Source organism: Geotrypetes seraphini, chromosome 7 (genome assembly GCF_902459505.1).
Source record: "Geotrypetes seraphini chromosome 7, aGeoSer1.1, whole genome shotgun sequence".
NCBI lineage: Eukaryota > Metazoa > Chordata > Amphibia > Gymnophiona > Dermophiidae > Geotrypetes > Geotrypetes seraphini.
The window spans coordinates 74,655,394-74,674,978 of record NC_047090.1 but is presented as its reverse complement, the minus strand read 5'-3'; the positions used below and the strand labels follow the sequence as shown (position 1 = coordinate 74,674,978).

The window sequence follows — 19,585 nt, the reverse complement described above, 5'->3', positions numbered from 1 at the left end:
TTTAGAGATGTTTAAATACCTACATTCAAGATCTCTATGTGTGCACAGATATTTCAAATATATTGTAGCATCAAAACTCTATTAGCCACCAATATACTTATAATTTTTCACACTATGTTCCTCAGAATGCCACACAGTAAAATCGTGTGGTAGCCGTCCTCATAGGAACTTTGTATCGTGTGATTCCTCTAATTAAATATTCTTTTCATTTATATTCATGATGATTTATAAAGTGCTAGTGCTCATTTGAAAGAACTAACTTAACTATCAAAAAGCAAGTGCCTGAATCCCCACCGACGCGTTTCATTATTTCATTAGGGTCGGGGATGGAGAAAGCGATATCAAGGACTTTAAACCAGATCTCAACAGAGGAACCTTCAGCCATAGTCAACATATCTGGTGTTAGAATTACCCAGGACCAACAATCTATTTTGGAGTTGGGCCTGGGTTTTGTTCCATCTACTTCTTATGATGCCTTTGAAACTCGGTTGGCCATCTACAAGTTTCTACACAAACTGCATATTCAATTATATTTTATGGACAAGAGTCCAGCTGTCGAATCCTCTCTTATTTTCAGGAGATCTGGATGGTGTCCACCGCTACCCCTTCATCCAATCTAAGTACGTTTTTAGATCTGGTGCTCCATGACGTGGAAGAACTTGAAAAGAAATATAGCCCCCCCCCCCCTGATAATCTCTCTAGGGCTCAAAGAAGATCCTTGCGTGAACTAAGGAGAAATCAGGCTGTGATAATATCTCGAGCAGACATTGTAATTCAGTCTTACCAGGCCTATTCAGCAGAGGCTGCCAAACAAGTTGAAGACATTCGTTTCTAAAGCAGGTTGACTGATGATCCGGCCATGGAACTTAAGGTGGAGATATCCCAAATTGTCTCTCGTGCTTTTAAGACTAAATTAGTCACAGCCAAAGAAGCAGCCTTTCTATGCCCCCCGTTTCATAACACCCCGAGAATCCAGTTTTTGCCTAAAATTCATAAATCTTTGGAAAATCCCCCGGACGGCCCATTGTGTCAATGAACAATTCGGTGTTGGAACCCCTTTCAAAATTTTTGGATTTATTCTTACAACAAGAGGTTCTCAACGTCAAATCCCGTGTGAAGGACAGTACGCACATGATTAACATCTTGAGGGTACTATCTGAGGTCCAAGTTGATTGGTTGTTAATGACCTTAAATGTAAAGGCGTTATACACCATGATACCAACTCAAGGTGCTTTGAATATGTTGAAGAATATATTTGAACATCAAACATATTGTAAAAGGATACCTGCTGCGTTTTTGATGGAATTAGCAACGTTAGTTCTCACCAGGAGTTACTTCTGGTGTAATGGTGTGTTTTACCAACAAACACACGGTATCACCATGTGAGCCTCGCTAGCGCCGGCTGTGGCCACTTTATATATGGCAAGATTGGAGGAACAATATTTATATCCCTCCCAATGGTTTCAACATATTTCTGTGTGGAAGCGCTATTTGGATGACGTCTTCTGCATCTGGAAGTCTGATATCAATACTTTCAACACATTCCTCATTTGGCTAAATCAGGTAGACCCTAATATCCAGTTTTCAGCTACTGTCAATCAACAGGAAATATCTTTTTTGGATTTAAAAATTTTTAAATCGCATGGGACATTATTGACAACCATATAAGAACATAAGCATCGCCTCCGCTGAGTCAGACCATAGGTCCATCATGCCCAGCAGTCCGCTCCCGCGGCGGCCCCCCAGGTCGATGACCTGTAAGTGATCTATTACTCTAAAGCATTTGTACTGAATAGTACCCCTCTAATTGTACCCTTCAATCCCCTTTTCCTTCAGGAATTTATCCAGTCCCATTTTGAAACCCAAAATCGTACTCTGCTTTACCACCTCCTCTGGAAGTGCATTCCAGGTATCAACCATCCTTTGAGTGAAGAAGAACTTCCTGGCATTTGTTCTGAATCTGTCTCCCTTGAATTTTTCCGAATGCCCTCTAGTTATTGTTGCCCCCACCAGTCTGAAGAATCTGTCCCTCTCTACCTTCTCTATACCTTTCATGATCTTGTAAGTTTCTATCATATCCCCTCTAAGTGTCCGCTTTTCGAGGGAAAAGAGCCCCAGCTTCTCCAACCTCTCAGCATACGAAAGGTTCTCCATGCCCTTTATCATTTTTGTTGCACTTCTCTGGACCCTCTCCAGTATCGCCATATCCTTCTTAAGGTATGGCGACCAGTATTGAACGCAGTACTCCAGATGCGGTCGCACCATCGCCCTATACAGCGGGAGGATAACCTCCTTGCTTCTGGTAGCGATACCTTTCTGTTCGCCTTATTCGAGGCCGCGGCGCATTGTGCCGCCGGTTTCATTGTTTTATCCACCATAACCCCCAAGTCTCTTTCTAGGTTGCCTTCCCCAATAATACCCCCCCATCGTGTAATTGTACATCGGGTTTCCCTTCCCCCATGTGCATAACTTTACATTTCTCCACATTGAAGCTAATCTGCCATTTAATTGCCCACTCACTAAGTTTGTTCAGGTCCCTTTGGAGTTCTCTACATTCTTCAACTGTACTAACCTTATCGGAGAGTTTTGTGTCGTCCGCAAATTTTATAATTTCGCACTTCGTCCCTGCTTCCAGGTCATTAATAAATATATTGAACAGGAGCGGTCCCAGCACTGACCCCTGCGGGACACCACTCGTGACCTCTTTCCAGTCAGAATAGTGACCTTTCACTCCTACTCTCTGTTTCCTATTTGCCAGCCAGTTTCTGATCCATCTGTGTATGTCCCCTTCCATTCCGTGGTTCCACAGTTTCCTTAGTAGGTGTTCATGAGGCACCTTGTCGAAGGCTTTTTGGAAGTCCAGGTACACTACGTCTATGGGGTCACCTTTGTCCAATTTTTCGCTTATCCCCTCAAAGAAGTGTAGTAGGTTTGTCTGGCATGATCTACCATTACAGAAACTATGCTGGCTTGTTCTCATCGTAAACCAACAGATAGGAACAGGTTGCTCCGCTATCATAGCTTCCATCCCCGTCAACTTAAGGACAGCTTGCCTCACAGCCAATTTCTGCGCCTTCGCAGGATTTGTCACTCTGTTGAGGAATACAAGATCCAAGCCCATAGTTTAAAAAGTCGATTCAAACAGAGGGGATACCCTAAACAAATAGTAAAGCAAGCATACGTTAGAGCTAGGTATGCCCATAGACGGTTACTTCTTCAAGATAAACAACATTCAAAAGAGGAAAAAGCCATTGTATGTGTTAAACAGTTCTCTCCCTTAGCCAATAGCATTAAGAAAATAACCCTTAAAACACTGGCACGTAGCTCAATTGACCTTAGGTTCAGATTGCAACCCCCCCTCCCTCCCGATTTTTGCCTACAAAAGAGCTAGAAATCTGGGGGAACTTTTAAGACCTTATAGAGAACAAACCACTTATATACATAAAGGCCATTATGCTTGCGGACAGTGTCAGTGGTGTGAATTCGCCCTGACAGGGGAAAGTTGGGAACATCCTCAGACAGGTAAAATCTATCTGGCTAAATCTAGAACTGACTGTAAATCAAACCATGTCATATATATGATTATATACCCCTGTCCGAAAATATATATAGGGTGCACCACCAGGTCTATGAATGTCAGACTTAACGAGCACAAGTCCCGGGTCAACACGGGAGCAGAAACGGCTCCTCTGGTCCGCCACTGGTCTCTATTTAAGCACAAGATCACTGACTTAAGGTGGCGGATTATTGATACAGTTCACATTGGGTGGGAGGGAGGTAACGTTGAGCACAATTTAAACATCAAAGAGCTCTGTTGGATGTTTAAACTCAACACTATGAATCCTCATGGATTCAATCTTATGAGTGACTGGATGACTTCTGCAATATGATAACATTTGAGCTGTATTTTTTACTAACTAATTCCTGTTTGTTAGCTCATTGGCCGGTTTGGTCACATGATTGGGGAGTTGGCTTATTAGTTCCACCTAGCATGCCGCGGCCATAATGCAGCCCCGGCGATTAATATAGGGATTTAGCGTTTTGCTAAAATTCTGAACCGTTCTGGTAAGGTTTCTTACTATTTTATTGTTTCTTTGTCTTAATATCCAGGTACTCGGGTTATTAACCTATTTTATTTTGTTATAGCTTTCTCCGTCCCCAACCCTGATGAAATAATGAAACGCGTCGTGGGGATTGAGGCAGACACGTTCTTAAGCTAAGTAACAATTTTGCACTTGCTTTTTGATAGTTAAGTTAGTTCTTTCAATGAGCACTAGCACTTTATAAATCATCATGAATATAAATGAAAAGAATATTTAATTAGAGGAATCACACGATACAAAGTTCCTATGAGGATGGCTACCACACGATTTTACTGTGTGGCATTCTGAGTAACATAGTGTGAAAAATTATAAGTATATTGGTGGCTAATAGAGTTTTAATGCTAAATACCTACATGACATAAATGCACATGAGGTGAGTTTCTTTCAATTGAGAGGATGTTCTGTGATGAGGGGGCATAGGATAGAGGGGAAAGATTCAGAAGTAACTTCAGAAAATACTTTTTCATGGAAAGGATGGTGAATGCTTGGAATAGCCTGCCAGTGGAGACAAAGAGTGTAACTGTATTCAAGACAGCATGGGATAAGTACGATGGATCTCTAAGGGAGAGGAGGGGATAGTAGATGGCCTGGTTGGGCAGACTAGATAGGCCACATGGTCTTTATCTGCCTTCATTTTTCCATGTTTCTATGTTAAGAAATTTAAAAATGGCAGTTAAAACTTGATTTGAACTAGCTTTTTTGCACTTATAAGATGGTCCTGCAGGCTTTGTCCACCACCAGTCCTTGAACCTTTGTTTCTTTCCTTCCTCTTGCCCTGTTATCTATTTTGTTTGTCTGTATGCTGAACTAATACTGTGGTTGAAATTGTCCTAACTGAAAATTGTAGTTCCTTTCACATATTGAACAGGTAGTTTGTATATCACCTTACTCTGCTATTTCAGTTAAAAGCGGTATAGTAAATCAGAATTTTTTTTTTTTTTTTTTTGCTACATTAGGTGTAGCTTAGTAAAAGTACCCCTTGGGGACTTCTGGTGATGTCACTAACCTCAATGGCGGGTTGAGGAGGGACCGCTGACCTCGGCGTTTCCGAACCCCCCTCTATGTGAAGCTTAAGTGATACAGAAAATTTAAAAAAGAAAAAAAGAAAAGCAGTATTTGAAGATTCTTTAGAGAACTGTGAGAAAAAAATGCTGGCAAAAAACAAAACAAAACTGAGGAGAGTTGCCCCCGGGAAGGAGGGCAGGAGATAGGTGGCCTCCGGCGTGGACCGGGAGCTACCCATGAAACACCATGTGAGTCGAGAGAGAGTGTGTCAGAGGAGGAGCGAAGATGATTTAGTGGTTTCGGCCATAAAGGAAGAACTTCAGCAGTAGGCCCTGGAAATAAAGAGCAAAGTTGCTGTGGTGAAAGGGAAAATTAAAGACGCTGTAAAAGAAATAAGGCAAGATTTGGCGAACCTATTGGGGCAAGTGGAGGAAACTGAGTGGCAAGTTGGTGAGCAAGAAATATTGTTGAAAACCATAGGTGGCCAGGTGGTGGGACACCCAAAAACAACTGAAAGACTGTGTAAATTGTATAGAAGATTTAGAGAATAGATCCTGGCAGCAGAATCTGAGAATATGAGGGGTCCCTGACACTGAGATATATAAAGACGCTGCGAAAGTGGCACAGGAATTATTTGCCTTTATGTTAACATCTGAGAGTGCAGAAGAAATTTTCCTAGCCACAGTGAAAATAGACAGGGCCCACAGGATGGCAGGTTCCAGAATGTCTGAAAAACCTCGGGATATAATTGTATGCTTGCATATTTGTCTGGATAAAGAGCAATTGATCCATAAGGCCAGAGAACTCGGTATGGTAACCTGGCAGACTTACCCTACAAAAGAGGAGGGAATTTTGCCCAATTCTTACAGTTTTGAAACAGAAGAATTTACATTATAAATGGCTGTTCCCATTTGGCCTTTTGATCACAATTAATGGTATTCATAAGAAAGTTGTTACTGTGACTGAAGCAGAGGACTATTTAAATAAAGAGGGTTTGATGGAATCAACTAGGCCGGATACTTGCTCAACAGCATTACGAAAATTGGAAAGGTATCATTGGCAGGAGACTACCGCTGGATCCAAGGAAGGCAACAGGAGGTACAGCAATTGGAGCTGGGGCAGGAATCCAAGAGTTCTTTGGCTCCTGTTTGATGGTCAGATTGGTGCAGGACTGAAGACTATGATACAAGGCATTTGACTGAAATTAAGGAGATAAGTTCTTTATTTGAGTAGTTTGGAAGAAGTAATGAATGTGATTGGATATGAATGTGAAGAGGAAGATTGGGATGGGTGAATGTTGAGTGAGGGGGATGAAGCTTGAAGTTTGATAAGATATATTGATCTGGGTGAGAGAATCACACGAAGTCTTGGAGTAAGGGATGGAAGGAGGAAGGGAAAGTGTGGGGGGGGGAAGGGGAGAGTGGATGGGATTGGGGGGAGCTGAGGGGTTGGGGAATCAAGGAGACCTGGGAAAAAAATTGTAAGATCTATAAGAATAGGGAAACTAAGAGAATAAAATAAAATGAAAAGGCCACTGAAGGAATGAATGGAAATAAGATAAGATTGGGAAGTTTAAATGTGAACAGTCTTAATACACCTCGAAAACGCCAATTGTTTTTAAAGGAGATGAAAAGGCTGAATTATGCATTTGTTATGTACAAGAAACACATTTACAAAAAATGGGAGAAAAGATAATTCATTTTAAAGACTATCCGGTGTGAATTTGGGCCTCTAAGAAGGAGAACAAGAAAGCAGGGGGTGGAGATATTATTTGATAAAAAATTGGAAGTCCTTACAAAGGCTGAATAAAAGGATGTTGAAGGGAGATGGATTATATGGGTGGGGGAGTTGAATGGGGAAAAGGTGACATTACCTTGGTGAATTTGTATGCTCCTAATATTAACCAAGGGAAATTCTTTGAAAAAACTCTTGAGCATAATTTTGAAAAATCAAGAAGGATTATTATTGGTGGGAGGGGATTTTAATTTGGTTTTGGATCCTTGTTGGGATTCTACGAGTAATAAAGGTGATAGAACTAAAAAAGATAGGGAACAACTAAAAAAAAATCTTGAAGTATTAAATTTATTAGATGGATGTCGGATATTACATACATTAGGAAAAGATTATACTTATTACTCTTCTCCTCATAAAGTTTATTCCCATATTGGGATAAAGTTTGGATAAAGTGTTGGGGGATAAACTAATAGATGCTAAAATAGAGGAAACCAGCTGGGCAGATCATGCCCCAATATGGGTGGATTTAACATAGGGATACGGTATTGGAAATTAAATGATAATCTATTAAAAGACCCTAAAGGTAGTTCAGAAGATAGAATCAGAAATTTTTTGGATAATAATAGTATCACCTATTACGATTTGGGAATCCCTAAAAACTGTTTTAAGGGGAGAATTAATTTCTATAGCCTCATATAAGAAAAAGACCCGAGAAAGGGGAAAAAAAATTGAGAGAGAAATTGGTGGGGGTGGGGAACAGCTTAGGACCCAAATAAAAGAGATTTGTATGGTCTTGGGAAAATGGAAGACGAAGCTATTCAATTAGACTTAAACATTATGAATCTGGGAACCGGGCAGGGAAATTACTAGTACATCATAATAAGGTATAATATATGCAAGGTAATATTATGAGTATACGATCTAAAAAAGGAGATATTCTGACAAAAGAGAAGGATATTTATGATAGGTTTTTGGAATTTTATAAGGAATTATATACATCAGAATACCAGGGAAAGGAAGCTTCTCTGTAACATTACTTGTCTCAAATAAAATTGAAGAAGTTGCAAGAATCAGAGACCCAAGGATTGGATGAGAATATAACAGAGGATGAGATACGAGGAGTAATACAGCGTATTAAGACAGGTAAATCATCAGGAATGGATGGATTTACGGGATTGTTTTATAAAAAGTTCATATCCTTTGCAACTCCTCTTTTGGCGAGATTGTTTAATAATCTAAAAGATAGGGAACAATTACCATATTTTACGAAACTAGCAGGAATTACAATTCTACCTAAATCAGGGAAAGATAATTCACTCTGTGCCAGTTATAGACCTATCTCCTTATTGGGAATAGATACAAAAATCATGGCTAGAATCCTTGCTGCTAGATTGTCACCATACATGCCAACACTTATTCACCCAGACCAAGTGGGGTTTATTGGTGGGAGGCAGGCGGCTGATGGGATTAGGAAGGTATTAGATCTGGTTTGGAGGGCGGAAAAAGCATTCGACCAAGTTGAATGGAAATTAATTTATGGAAGCAGTGTTGGGATATATGGGTTTTGGGAAAAGGTTTATAGATTGGATATTCACACTATATAATAGTCCATTAGCATGTGTTAAAATAAATGGGCTCTATTCCCCTACATTTGAACTTCAGAGAGGGACAAGGCAGGGGTGCCCGTTGTCCCCCATGATTTTTGCATTAATTGAGCCTTTGGCACAGACAATTAGATAATCCCAACAGATAAAAGGACTGAGGGTGGAGGTGAAGAACAAAAGTTGTCCCTGTTTGCTGATGATATATTGGCTATTGCTGAGGCTTGGGAGTTGTCCTTGACTGCTCTTAAAGATATTATGGGTGAATATGGTCAATTGTCAGGATTTAAAGCTAATCTATCTAAGACGGAAGTGATGAACATATCAGCATCTATGGAGAAGATTAAGGAATTACAGAAATCAGTGCCTTTGAGATGGGTAAAGGGACCTATTCGCTATTTAGGAATAATTATGGGAGCAGACTAGACACTCTTGTTTCAGCAGAATTATATACCATTGTTAACGGATATTCAGAAAGATTTAGAAAGGTGGAATAAGATGTTTATTTCATGGCTAGGATGTATGGAAGTGGTAAAGGTGATGATTCTAGGTTTTTGTATTTATTTCAAGTACTACCGATAGAAATTCCAAAACTGTATTTCCAAAAATGGAATAATATGATAATGAGATTTATTTGGGGAGGAAAGAGTCCAAGGGTTGGAAGATATGCAAAGTTTTAAGTCTAAGGTGGAAGGAGGATTAGGTTTACCTTCTTTAGAGAATTACTATAGAGCTGCTCAATTGAGAGCGCTAGTTGAATGGCATTTGAATCCACTTAAATGATGGGTAAGGGTAGAACAAGAAATGTTAGAAGGGATAGAAGGTATTAGGGCTTTGAAATATTTACCATGGGTGGGGAGGGAAAAAGAACTAATGAATATAAGTAATCCTTTTAGTAGATGTTCTATGGGAATATGGAAAAGAGTGGGGAAAAAACTTCTGGGAAAAGAAAAAAAGCACAGTTACTTACCGTAACAGGTGTTATCCAGGGACAGCAGGCATATATTCTCACATGTGGGTGACGTCATCTACGGAGCCCCGGCGCGGACAGCTTTTCAAGCAAACTTGATTGAAGTTTCAAGTTTGCACACTGCACCACGCATGTGCGTGCCTTCTCGCCCACTAGAGGGCGCATACCACCTCGTGGTCCTCAGTTCCATAACTAGCAAGGAAGCCATCCCCGGGGAGGCGGGCGGGTTGTGAGAATATATGCCTGCTGTCCCTGGATAACACCTGTTACGGTAAGTAACTGTGCTTTATCCCAGGACAAGCAGGCATGATATTCTCACATGTGGGTGACCTCCAAGCCAACCAAAGAAGGGCAGGTGGGAGGATGGCAATTTAGGAAAACAGATTTCGCAAAACTGACTGGCCAAACCGGCCGTCACTCCTGGATAGGGTGTCCAGACAGTAATGAGAGGTGAATGTATGAACCGAAGACCAAGTGGCAGCCTTACATATGTCCTCCATCGGAGTGGATCGGAGGAAGGCTATCGAGGCTGCCATTGCTCGGACCTTGTGCCCCGTGACTCGACCCGGGGGAGGAAGGCCAGCCTGAGCGTAGCAAAAGGAAATGCAAGCGGCCAACCAGTTGGACAGAGTGCGCTTGGAAACTGGGTGCCCTAATCGATTGGGATCGAAGGACAAAAATAATTGAGGAACCTTCCGATGAGACCTGGTGCGTTGAAGGTAAAATGCCAACGCCCTCTTACAGTCGAGCGTGTGAAGCGCCGTCTCGCCAGGGTGGGAGTGGGGCTTCGGGAAGAACACAGGAAGGACAATGGACTGATTGAGGTGGAAGTCAGAAACAACTTTAGGTAAAAACTTAGGGTGGGTGCGGAGAACCACCTTGTCGTGATGAAAGACTGTGAAAGGAGGGTCCGCAACCAAGGCTTGCAGCTCCCCAATCCGCCTGGCGGAGGTGAGGGCGATCAGAAACACCGCCTTCCAAGTCAGAAATTTCAAGAGGGACTTGTTGAGTGGCTCAAAAGGGGGTTTCATCAGTTGAGCCAGGACCACATTCAAATTCCATACGACAGACGGAGGCTTAAGAGGGGGACAAACCCTGAGTAACCCTTTCATGAAGCGTGTCACCAAGGGATGGAGGGACAGAGGGCGTCCATCCAGAGGTTGGTGGAAGGCAGAAATCGCACTGAGATGAACCCGCACCGAAGTGGTTTTCAAGCCCGAGCGTGACAGATGGAATAAATAGTCCAACACCGAGGATATCGGAGCTGATATCGGATCCAGGTGAAGGGACGTACACCAGGTGGAGAACCTGGTCCATTTCTGCGCATAGCAAAGCCTCGTCGAGATCTTGCGGGAGGCTTCCAACACCTCCCTCACCGATTGAGACAGGTCCGGAGGAGTCAGGGCACAAGAAACCAAGCTGTCAGGTGCAATGACTGTAGGTTGGGATGTAACATGGATCCTTGACTCTGAGATAGCAGAGAAGGAGAGACAGGCAGGGGAAGAGGTTCTCTGGCACTGAGCTGGAGCAGCAGGGAGAACCAGTGCTGACGCGGCCACCGAGGCGCTATGAGAATCATCGTGGCCGTGGACGATTTTAGGTGTACTAACGTTCGCATGATCAGAGGGAACGGAGGGAATGCATACAGGAACCTCCCTTCCCAATCGAGGAGGAAGGCATCCGCTTCCAGACGGTCCCGCGAGTACATTCGAGAACAATATAGTGGTAGTTTGTGTGTCTCCGGAGAGGCAAACAGATCCACCTGTGGCGTTCCCCAGCGAGCGAAGACCTCGCGCAGAACTGCTGAGTGTAGGGTCCACTCGTGCGGTTGCAGGAGTCGACTGAGTTTGTCCGCCAGGCAATTCCGTTCTCCTTGGATGTAGACCGCCCTGAGGAAGATGTTCCGGGAGGCCGCCCACTCCCAAAGGCGAAGAGCCTCGGAACAGAGGGGCCAAGACCCCGTTCCCCCCTGCTTGTTCACATAGTACATTGCCACCTGATTGTCCGTACGGACGAGGACCACCTGGTCCTGCAATATGTGAACGAAGGCTCGAAGTGCTAGGAAGATGGCCCGCAGTTCTAGCACGTTGATGTGACACCGACGGTCTTCTGCCGACCACAGGCCCTGCGTGCGGAGACCGTCGAGATGGGCTCCCCACGCGTACTCCGAGGAGTCCGTGGTCAGGACCTTGCGGGAGGGCGGAGTGCGAAACAGTAGCCCCCTGGACAGATTTGAAGAGTCTGTCCACCAAAGTAGCGATTTCCGCAAAGGCGGAGTCACTGAAATGAGGCGAGACACCGGGTCGCACTCCTGACGCCACTGGGACGCGAGGGTCCACTGAGGGATCCTCAGATGTAGCCTCGCAAGCGGCGTGACATGTACCGTCGAGGCCATATGGCCCAGTAGCATCATCATGTGCTTGGCCGACACTCTCGATAGTTGAGAGACCTGGCGGCTCATCCGTACCAAGGCTTCCAGCCGCTGGGTCGGCAGGTAGGAGCGCAGGCGCACCGTGTCCAGCACCGCACCTATGAATTGAAGAGACTGAGACGGTCTCAACTGAGACTTTGGAAAGTTTATCTCGAACCCGAGGGTTTGCAGGAAGGCAATCGACTGTCGGGTCGCTGAGATAACCCCCTCCCTGGTCGGGGCTTTGATGAGCCAATCGTCCAGGTAAGGGAACACATGCAGTCCACGTGACCTCAGGGCTGCCGCAACCACCACCATGCACTTCGTGAATACTCGTGGGGACGCGGCCAGGCCGAAGGGCAGTACCCTGTACTGGAGGTGAAGGTCCCCCACCTGGAATCGTAAGAATCTTCGGCAGGTGGGGTGCACCGGAACGTGGGTGTATGCTTCCTTCAGGTCGAGGGAGCACATCCAGTCCCCTTCCTCCAAGAGAGGATACAAAACCGGGAGAGATAGCATTCGAAACTTCTCCCGGGCCAGGAATTTGTTGAGCTTCCTGAGGTCCAGTATGGGGCGCAGGTCCCCGGTCTTTTTTGGGACCAGAAAGTAGCGGGAGTAAAACCCCGTACCTCGCTGGTCCTTGGGGACCGGCTCGACCGCCCGAAGCTTCAAGAGGGCTTTGGCTTCGGTTATAAGGGCCGGTAACTGCGAACGGTTGCAGGGGACTAAACTTGGGGGACTGTCCGGCGGCGAGGACACAAAGTTGAGCGAGTAGCCCTCGGAGACGATCCGGAGCACCCAAGCGTCTGAGGTAATCCCGGTCCATGCCTCCCGGAAGGACCGAAGACGGCCCCCGATAGGAAGGGGTTCCTGTGAGAGTGCGGAGGGGAACCCGCCCCGTCCGCTCAGCCCGTCAAAAGGAAGGCGCGGGCTTAGAAGGGCCCTGCGCCGGGGTTTGGGTTTGTCCCCCTCTGCCCCGCTGAGACGGACGTCTCGGAGGCGGTCTCGAGAAAGCCGGGGTCGATTTCTGAGGGTATCGGCGCGGCGGAGGCCGGAAAGGTTTCTGCGGCGGGGGCCTAGGTTTGGGGCGGACCAGGGATGCTAGAGAGCGCTCCTGCTCCGACAACCGCTTGGTCGCCGCATCCAATGACTCGTCAAATAACTCGGACCCCACACAAGGCAAGTCTGCAAGACGTTCCTGCAGGTTTGGGTCCATGTCGAGGGTGCGAAGCCAGGCCAAGCGGCGCATGGCCACTGCGAGGGCCGACACCCTCGAAACCAGCTCAAAGGTGTCGTACACTGCATGGAAAAGGTACAACCGCAATTGAGACAGGTTGGACATAAACTTATCGAATCCTGCTCTTTGGGAGTCCGGTAACGAGTTTCGATATTGAGGAAGATCCTTCACCATACCCCGCAAATAGGAGGAAAAGGTGAAGGCGTAATTTAGAACCCTGGTGGCCATCAGGGAATTTGAATAGAGGCGACGGCCAAACTTGTCCAGGGTCCGCCCTTCCCTGCCTGGTGGAACCGTCGCAGAAACCCGTGAGGGCTGTGATTTTTTAAGAGCTGACTCCACCAGAAGGGACTGGTGTGAGAGCTGCGCCTTATCGAACCCTTTAGGAGGAATCGTTCTATACTTCGATTCCATTTTTGAAGGTACAGACGTGACTGTAAGAGGGTTTGACAAGTTCTTCAGCCAGGTCTGCAGAAGGACGCTGTTGAGAGGGAGTCTAGGCACCTCTCTAGGAGGAGTGGGGAGGTCCTGTTCCTCCAAAAATTCTTTGGAATACCGAGAACATACGATCTGGTCAATCCCCAGGGCTTGGGCCATGTCCTGAACGAAGGATGAAAATGAGGACGGCCTAGCCTGGGGAGACGGGGTTCTCGACCGCCCCACCGAGGAGAGAGGGGAGGCCTCATGGGAATAATGAGGATCCCTAACAGATCCCGAATCCCAGGATCCCCTCTCGAGGGCCCTCGAGGGGGAAGGGGAAGTTGTCCTCCTCGCAGAACCCTTGGGTGAGGACCCCGGGGTTCGTGGGACACTTTCCCGTTTCCTCGGCGAGGCGGCCCGGGAAGACTTCCCACGAGGTGAGCGGAGGAGCCTCGGATTGTCGAGGCGCAACTCCGACACCTGCAGCGCCTCGCCCCCGAACGACGAGGAGCGGTCGCGCCGAGGCGAGCCTCGAGGTCGCTTAGACTTCCTCGATCGACGCCCCGTTCGAGGTCGCGTCGAGGGCGAGGCGTGTCTGGAAGACCCGGAGGAAGAGGAGGAAAGACGGCGCACTCTGCGCGACTTTTCTTTGGGCCTTACACTCCGCTCAGGGGGTTCCCCCGAGGTCGAGGTCCGGGGCGGGGCCGAGACCGAGGTGAACGGGGTCACTGTACCCGAGACCGAGGTCGCCGAGGCCGGGGCTCCCGCGGTCGAGGGGGCCGAGGCCGGGGCCTCCGAGACCGAAGGCGCCCCGGCCGAGGTCGAGGCCGTCGGGACCGCAGCACGCTGCAACACTTCCAGGGCTCCCGATAGCTCCGATGAGATCAGAGCTCGGAGGAGATCCTGGAAGGCCGGAATCCCCACGAAGGTGGGGAGTTCCGAGTCCGGGGCACACTCCCTGGAGGGCGACCTCGGTCTCGAGTATTCCCTCGGGGTGTGCGGAGTCGAGGTCCGATGCGGGGCCGGGGTCGACCCACCCGCCTTGGCCTGACTCGAGGATGGCTTCTTTGCTGAAGGGGATGGAACAGAGGACTTACCCGAAGCTTGCTTCACTGACGACGCCTTCGAGGATGAGGGTCGGGGCGAGGCCGAGGCCCCTGAGGACGCCGAGGCCGAGGTCAAGGCCGGGGCCGAAGCCGGGGCCGACGTCGAGGCCTTAGGCGGTGCGTCGACGGCGAACAATTCCGCCATTCTGGCCTTGCGGCGACGTAGGGCCCTGTTTTGGAAGGTAGAGCAGCGATCACACGACTCTGTCGGATGTTCGGGCCCAAGACAGACAATGCACCACCGGTGAGGGTCAGTGATGGAAAGCAACCTCTCGCACCGGCTGCACTTTTTGAATCCCGTAACAGGACGGGACATCCACGAAGAAAAAGAAGAAGGCCGGGAACGTACCGACGTCCCCGGCCACGGCTTCCGGGAGCCCCCGGAGCCAGACGAAAACGAAATACTTTTTTTTTTTTTTGAAAAGAACCGAAAAGAAAAACAGCACCGCGAACTAATTCGATGGAAAAACAAACTAAACGCGGCAGCTAGAAGGCAAAAACACTGGAGCTCAGATCCACAGGGCTTCTTGCTCCGCGGAAAAATTTGAACTGAGGACCACGAGGTGGTATGCGCCCTCTAGTGGGCGAGAAGGCACGCACATGCGTGGTGCAGTGTGCAAACTTGAAACTTCAATCAAGTTTGCTTGAAAAGCTGTCCGCGCCGGGGCTCCGTAGATGACGTCACCCACATGTGAGAATATCATGCCTGCTTGTCCTGGGATAAGTATCTATTTTTCTCCTATATTATATGTGCAAGATTTTATACCAGGTAGGGAGGGGGGAATTTTTAAGAAGTGGGAGGTAAAAGGGATGAGGTGTTCTGGTCAACTTATTGAGGAAAGGGAGGTCAAAGCATTTGCAGAACTTCAGGATCAATATCAACTGGAAGCAAGAGACCTTTTCCCCTATTTATAGGTGAAAAACTATATTATGACATGTAAGGGGATGAGAAAAGAAGTTTTAAAGAAATCTGAATTTGAAAAGGGGTTAAGGAATCCAGTTGCTAAAGGGCGTATTTCTTGGCTTTATAAAATTTTACATGATAAGAATATGAAAACATCTTATATGAAAGCGTGTGAAAAAGATTTGGGGAAGGAATGGTCAATTGATGAGTGGGGGGTGATTGTATCACATCTTTTCCACATAGCAAGAGCAGCCACTTTGGTGGAAAATGCTATTTAAACTTTTAGTACGATGGTATATTACTCCTGTTTCTAATTAGTAAATGTACTAAGGAGAAAAATGATTCTTGTTGAAAAGGATGTGGGGAAAGAGGTACATTCTATCATATGTGGTGGGAATGTCAAAAGGTCCAGAAATATTGGGAGCAAGTATTTCATTATATGAGTAAATTAATCCAAATCCCTCTTGATATGAGTGCTGAAAGGCACTGTTGGGTATTGGAGTAGAAGGTTTATCATCTGCTCAACTTAAACTTATGGAGTTGGCATTTATAGCTGCTCGATTAATATTGGCTCAGCAATGGCATACCCCAAATATACCTACTATAAGAGATATGAGAGATCATTTAGGAATGGTGTGTGAAAAATATAGATTGTCAGCCTTTTTAACAAATCAATGGGCAAAGTTTAAAGATATGTTTAATTGGAAAAAGAAGATTTTTGAAAGATCTAAATTGTATTTTATCCTATCCTTATGAAAAGAGAGTCCAGGACTCCTGGGGGGGGAGGGGAGGCAGAGGGAGGAGTGGCATTGTTTTAATTGTTTCTATGACCATACGTATTATTTTATTATTTATTGAGGCTATGAATCATGTCGAAATGTAATTTATGTCTTGTATTGAGATTATTGCAATTTATATTCTTTTTGTAAAATCATTAAAAAAAGAAGAAGTAAAAGTACCCCTTAATTTGAAAGAGTCAGATCATGCATAATGATAATCAGCTAAAAAAATAAAACAAACATGTATCAGTGCAGAAGTCACAGATATGAATGTGCACATACAAAGCACAATATTGTGGGAAAGATCTTGGGTTAAGAAAGGAAAAGGAATGAAACAGCAGAGAAAAACATGCCATTCAATTTCCTGCTTCAATCCAGCAGGTATGAGACTGTGTCCATCTTCAAAAAGCAATGCTGTACCATTTGAGACACAAGCTTGATCGATCACAGAACAACTGAGATCATTCTCAAATGAAGCTTCTCAGTGCAATTTTGAACAAGGGGAGCTTCAATATTTAGTGAATGCCAACAACTCTCCTTTGTCCTCGAACAGGGATTTATTGTTAATGAAGATCAATCTCCTCTAATACATGGTCATTCATAATATATGTGCGACAGCTGCACTGGTAATTTTTTTATTCTTTTAAAACAGGTTCCTAGTAATATTTATGACCTCCTCCTTTTTAACTAAAACACTTTTCCTTGTAATTTATTTTTTTTCAATTGGTTTTTATACAGCCAAATGAAATAATTTGTGGCAATTTAATTGAATATGTGTGTTTAATATCTGTATAATCTTGAAAATATATCACTAATAGGAGGAAATTTTTTTCACTCAGAGAATAGTTAAGCTCTGGAGCGCGTTGCCAAAGGATGTGGTAAGAGCAGATAGTGTAGCTGGTTTTAAGAAAGGTTTGGACAAGTTCCTGGAGGAAAAGTCCATAGTCTGTTATTGACAAAGACATGGGGAAAGCCACTGCTTGCTCTGGATCGGTAGCATAGAATATTGCTACTCTTTGGGGTTTGGCCAGATACTAGTGACCTGGATTGGCCACCATGAGAACAGGCTACTGGGCTTGATGGACCATTGGTCTGACCCAGTAAGGCTATTCTTATGTTCGAATTTAAAAACCACCTGCAAAATCGATTCAGTGCATTTGATACTAATCACAGAGAGCTAAAAGCCTGCCTCACCTGCTCCCTTGCAACAACCAAAACCTCCATGCCTGGTCTGGAAAGCTCCCTTTCTCTCAGGCCACCCTTTCCCAGGTCTACCTTTAAATATGTCTGTCTTTCCTTAAACACTGGCAGTGTTTCACCTAATGTTTCCACATCTCTCCTCCGATGCACCTATGTAGAAACATGAAGTTACGTCAAAGCAGGGTGGAGTGCGGTGGAGGGAAGATGCAGGAGTTGGTGTGGGTAGCATTAGGTGTAATGCTGCTGGTGCTTGAGAGAGGACAACCACATATTAAGGTAGACCATGGGAGGGAGGGATGAGAGACAGAGAGAGAGAGAGAGAGAGAGAAAGAGAATGGGGGGGGGGGGGGGACTCTGTGTTAGCATGGCTAGCAGCTAGCATGAGGAAGCTCACACACAGATTGTCAATAAAAGTCAAAATATTTTTATATATGAACATACAAGGAGAATAATCAGCCCTGTTTCTCATATACAGTCAGAATTCCAGTAGCCTGCCCTTGCCTCGGCTACACTCTTCAATATGCAATAACTTCCTTTCATACATCAGACTTATTTTGATCAAGTCTGATGTAATATGGTGAAGAGCTAATAATGGAGTGAAAAGACAAGAAAAGTGAAGTTGGCACAGTGATGAAGATTTCGTATGATCTGCTAATTGGACAGTATTGGGATAAATAGGGTAGACTGGGAAGGCTTCATGTGTATTATTATGGTGTGAATGAATTGTATGAAATATGTTATTTAATTGATTTTTAAAAGTACATGGTGCAATAAAAAATGATTTCATAAAATATAAAGATTTATTATAATATGTAATGGTTTAAAGGTATAGCTCTTTTTTGTATTGAATTAATGAATATGCATGAGGGAGATTGCATACCTGCCACTTCCATTATATACAAATCTCTCTCATGCATATTCATTAGGTATATCTTGAAAATCGGACTGGCTGGGCCCCCCAGGACACGGTTGGGAACCACTGATCTAGATAATGAAACAAAAACCCCAAAAACAAACCTGAGAAAAATAAAAATTTAAGCATGTTTACCTCTTCTCATGGCAATTCTCACAGCAGCTCAGCCTGCCAGTGCCTGACTCCACCAAAGGCTCTTTCCGCTCAAGCAGTGGGTTGTATGCTAGGATATAAAGAACAGTGGTTAAGTACACAAGTATATCCTGAAAAGTAAGTGTCAAAGGAATTGGTGCTGGCAACCCTGTTTTTTTCTTAAAATATTTTTATTAAATATATTGCAACAATACAGAATATAGTATCACAGTACAATACATCCCCCTTAAAAACCATAAATAACGGCTGAGTCTCCACTTAAATATTAAATGTTTTTTTCTATTGTTCTTCAATGATTTGGCGGTAAATAAACTGATTTTTATAGGTCATGTGCTATTTTGATAAACTGGGGAAAAGGTCATGGTAAATGTGATTCAAAGTAACAAAATATGGGATTGATATTCAACCAGTGGGGTGAGCATCTTCTAACCACCGCAGACGTTATTCCTGAATATTAAATGCCAAGTCATATTACATTACATTAATATTTATGCATCGCTAATGTGCTCCTGAAGAAGTTCAATGTGATTTATAATTTAGAAGAGACTGGCCATATCCAGGAATTACAGACTTTTCTTAGGGTACATGATATACAGTGGTACCTTGGTTTATGAGCATAATTCGTTCCAGAAGCATGCTCGTAAACCAAAATACTCGTATATCAAAGCGAGTTTCCCCATAGGAAATAATGGAAACTCGCTTTGATACGTTCCCACCCCCCGAGGCCAGCGGCGATGCTCTATCCCCCCCCCCCCCCGAGAACCGGCATTGCTCCCCCCGAAGGCCCCCCCGCGATCCGGCACCCTCCCCCCCGTGATCCGGCACCCCCCTGTCGCGATCCAGCACCCCCCCCCCTGCCGCGACCTGAAGTCCCCCAGACCCACCTAAACCTGCTTCTTACTTTCAGCTCGGCCTCGGCTCCGGCACCGGCATGTCCTATGCGTTGGTGCTGGTGCCCTAAGATCGGCCTCCTCTTCTGTGCTGGGCCTTGAGCATCTGCGCATGCTCAAGGCCTGCGAGTTCATGTTCTCTCCGAGATTTTCAGGGGAA

General features: G+C 45.3%; 1 protein-coding gene across 5 annotated transcripts in view; it reads right to left on the bottom strand.

Moving 5' to 3' along the window:
- RASSF8 (Ras association domain family member 8) overlaps positions 1–19,585 on the bottom strand; it is a 251,963-nt gene that overhangs the window by 59,485 nt on the left and 172,893 nt on the right. For all 5 annotated transcript variants that reach the window (XM_033951666.1, XM_033951668.1, XM_033951669.1 and 2 more), the window contains one exon: positions 18,518–18,605. The gene's annotated coding sequence lies outside the window, so the exon portion shown is untranslated. The remainder of the gene's footprint in view (positions 1–18,517; positions 18,606–19,585) is intronic.